Source organism: Mandrillus leucophaeus, unplaced genomic scaffold (assembly GCF_000951045.1).
Source record: "Mandrillus leucophaeus isolate KB7577 unplaced genomic scaffold, Mleu.le_1.0 Scaffold680, whole genome shotgun sequence".
Classification (NCBI taxonomy): Eukaryota; Metazoa; Chordata; class Mammalia; order Primates; family Cercopithecidae; genus Mandrillus; species Mandrillus leucophaeus.
In genome coordinates this window covers 351,732-356,031 of record NW_012107364.1, presented here as the reverse complement: position 1 = coordinate 356,031, position 4,300 = coordinate 351,732, and positions in this window count along the sequence as shown.

Below are 4,300 nucleotides of genomic sequence, written 5' to 3'. Positions count from 1 at the left end.
TTTTTTTTTTTTTTTTTTGAGACGGAGTCTCGCTCTGTCACCCAGGCTGGAATGCAGTGGCACAATCTTGGCTTACTGCAACGTCCACCTCTCAGGTTCACATCACACCATTCTCCTGCCTTAGCCTCCCGAGTAGCTGGGACTACAGGCGCCAGCCACCACGCCCAGCTCATTTTTCATAGTTTTAGTAGAGATGGGGTTTCACTGTGTCAGCCAGGGATGATCTCGATCTCCTGACCTCGTGATTCGCCTGCCTCAGACTCCCAAAGTGCTGGGATACAAGCATAAGCCACCGTGCTTGGCCAAGAATTTAACATTCTTAAAGCTGGTGGGTGTGTTGAATACATTTTAACTGTGTCATTGCCATGCAGTGGCACCATCTCAGAGGGTATCCCATAATGGCAATGTTCCCTGGATCAGACCTCCTCCAAGTGGCTAGAGGGACATTCGTACCTGGTTTTCTCCTTCCTTCTTTCTCATCTTTTTCTTTCTACACTTGCCATTATTAAAATACAAACCTACAACATTATCAAACAAGTTTTCTTCTTTTTTGGGGGAAGGGGGTGGGGGAGACAGCGTCTTCCTCTGTTGTCCAGGCTGGAGTGCAGTGGTACAATCATGGCTCACTGCTGCCTCACATCTCCAGGGCTCAAGCCATACTCCCAACTCAGCCTCTTGTACTCGACCACAGGCCTGGGACCACAGGCGTGCGTTACTACATACAGCTAATTTTTTTATTTTTTTGTAGAGGTCGTATTATGTTGCTCAGGCTGGTCTTGAACTTCTGGGCTCAAGCAAATGATACTCTTGCCTTGGCCTCTCAAAGTGCTGGGATTACAGGTGTGCACCACCACGCCCAGCCCCAAATTTTCTTTATGTGGTGATACCAAGGCTAGTGCTGAAAATGTGCCCCCAAGTGAAAAAACACCATGAAGGCCAGACGCCAACCACAATATCCTGTGTCTTTCATACAGAGGTGCTTGCTACAAAATATTACAAAATTAAAAGTAGAATTGTGAGGTTCCGTGGTGTAATGGTGAACACTCTGGACTCTGAAAATTAAAAGTAGGAATAAAGCAGAAATCGGCTACAGCAGTCATAAACTTTAGTGCTCTGGCTGGTGCTGACTGCTGGCTGGAAAGGCTTCTCCATAGACAGCTCTCTGCACTCACCTGGTGACCAGAGAAAACACAGGCATCCACTCTCTCTCCTCCCAGAATCCCAAATGTCATAAACATGGGCAAATGAGCACCTCCACTCTCACTGCTTCTGTTGATAGCACTGGTCTCACACTTGAGGATCTGACTCAAAATACAGGGGTTAGCACCTCAGCACCCCAGCTCACACCTCCACTGCTAGCCCCCAACCAGACCCAGCCATCCCCTAGAGGATCAGATTGGCTTCCTCCCTGGTCTGTTTCAAGTTCCCCCAGCACAACCCCTACCCTCAACCCATCTGCTGTTAGAAGGGATCTTACAAAGGCATCCCCTGCTCAAGCAAGTTCAGTGCCAAGTCCCAGACCCTCAGGAACGTGCACACGTTTAAGGTTCCACTTCTCCCAACATCATCTCCTCCCCTCAGCCCCTTACCTGATTTCCCAGCCCCTCAAACACACATTTTTTACAGACTTCTACCCTGGTCCAGCTAGAGAGAACTGTGAACAACTCTGCCCTTTCCACGGCTCATTTTGTTGGAAAAGAAACCCAGGCTCAGGGACTGCATGACCTGCTAAAAGCCCTAGGCGTTGCGGCAGAGAAGCAGGACTAAGAGCGCCACGCCAGCCCTCCACGGACACTACCCTCTGCATCCTTTCGGGTGGAGCAGGTGGGCAGCAAGTGTGGAGATACCAGAAGGGGCTGGGTGCCACTGCCCACCCCTGTGGATTCCTCTGCTTGCTAGTCAGCTGGGTGTTGGGCCAGACTTAATGTCCATCCAGGTGGGTTCCTGCTTTCAGTGCTGCGCAGTGAGCAGGGTGAGGACCCCCACCTCGGCTCCAGAACCTGCCAGTGTTTCAGGGAATGGGGTGGGCATGTGCAGGACTGCAGGGTGAGCGCAGGGCAAGAGGAGAAAGGTTTTCATTTCTTCCTTGTTTATAAATTGCCCAAGGACAGGTGGGGTCAGCCGGTTGGGGATGCAGCAGGAGGAGGTCCAGGAGGCCTGGGTGGGCATGCTGTGACTAGTCTTAAAGCAAAACAGGAGGGAGGTGGTGTGTTTTAGACAACGGAGGACACACAGTGTGAGGGAAGAAGGAAGTTAATGGAAACGTGACTACGAAAAAGTAGCTTTTCGGGAAACCACAGGCAGAGTCAAAGCTAATATAAACCATTCAGCAGATTTTATTAACCAAACAAAGCCTCCTGAGACGGGCCACAAGCTGGGAAAAGATGACCACACCCACCCAGCCAGCTTCCCCCACCTCCAGCTGTTTCCAGGCCTAGGACTGGAGCCCTGCTGAGACCTTGTCCCACATCTAGGACCCTCTAGGGCCGTTGGGCACAGACAAGTAGCAAGGGTTTCTGCCAGGAATACCTAGAGGATGTCCAGCTGGGTGCTTCTCCACTCTCAGCCTGTCTCCTCAAATGTGGGATCCTAACCCCTAGCCAGTTTGCATCCCGGGGAGCCGAGAAGAGATCCCAGGAGGGGAGTGCTTTGTACACTGAAGGCCTGGAACAGGGGACTGGAGGAGGAAGGCCCAGAGCACAAGCTTTCAAGACAGGCCTGGTTCCAAGCACCTGTCATCCTTCCCAGGGAGAAGGCCTCATGTCTGAATTCCCCATTCTCTTCTGAATGCCAGGAAGCACCTGAGTGTGCCCCTTGGAAGACAAACCCATAACCAGGCCTGTCCGAGCCTGGCCACCCCCACGCTCCCCAGAGGCTCAGACCAGGATCAGTCTGTCCCTAAGGCCCTCTGAGGCCTCTGCCCAAACCACAGGACTGCCCAGACCCCAGAGCAAACTCAGACAGCACAGGTCACTCCTTGACTTCAAAGTATAAAAGCTGAGTCTGGGGCCCAGAGGGTCTTGCTCAAAGCCCCCACGATGTTCACTCCTGAGCCCCCACCTGCAGACCCAAGCTGGGTGCTGGGTCCCAGAGGTGAATCTGCCTTGCTCCCTCCAAGGGCTCCCAAAGCTCCAACCTGGACCCCTCTCCTCCCTGCACACATTTGCGTCCGGGCTCAACTGAGGGCTGGGATTGGACAGCCCCACCCTCAGGGAAGCCAGGAGGCAGGGGGGCCCTTCCCTGTCCTCACCTACACCCTGGCTACTCCCGTCCCCACCCAGCCCACCCACCTGCCAGGGCCTCTGCCCCAGCCTCCTCCTGACTTGGTAATACCTGGGCCTCTCCTTGTGGCCGCAGAGAGCATCCTCAAGCCAGTCTGCTAGCCACTAGGTCTCCACTCCCTCACTCAGACCCTTTCCACAGTCCTTGTGGCCCTCAGACTCCTTAGAGAGGGCCCAGCACTGGCCACTCTCCCGACTCAGCCACACACAGCCACACGAGGCTCTGCCACCTTCAGACTGAGCTGCTCCCCGTAGACCGACCATCCCAGGCCTTCTGCTGTGTGATGGGCTTCTCCAAGCCAAGATTTCCTGTTCCCAAACAGCCTGAGCTGGAGCCCCAGGCCCCAGGAACAGCTATCTGGCCCTGACCCTGAGCTCCTAGACACTCCCATGACCCTGCAGAGGGCAGGAGGCCAGGCCCCATCTTGCCCAGGTGCTGCAGCTGCTGACCATGGTTCCCCACTGGAGAGCTTAGTCTCAGTTCAGAGGAAGCTCTGGACTCAGTTCGTGTCCACTGTGTGCTCTCAGCAGGCCACAGTGCAGCCCACAGTGCAGCCCACTGCAAGGAGCCCTGTCTACAGCTGTGGCCACAGATGCCACAGTGGGTCAACTCACTCCCACCGAGGCTCCTGGGATCTGGTCCTGTCCTTGCAACACTTGGGGCTGGGGCTTCAGGGACTCCCCTGCAGGAAGGCAGTGCCCCTCAGTGACTGACTACACATCCTAATGCCACTGTCACCTCAGAGCAGTTGGCCAAGGGAATAAGCTGAAGACATGGAGGTTTCCCTTTCTTATAAAAATCTTTAATAAAAATAGGTTTCTGCAGAACAGGTTATAAAACAGGAGTAGCAAACTCAAATTCCTGCCACCCAGGCAGGAGCGAGTGGAGCAGGTGGAGCGGGGCTCACGGAGAGCCCAGAGCAGCGCCCGACACAGATGGACCTGGTCATTGACCTGTGGGGTGCATGTTCAGGGCTGACATATTATCTCCTTTTTTTTTTTTTTTTTTTTTTTTTTTT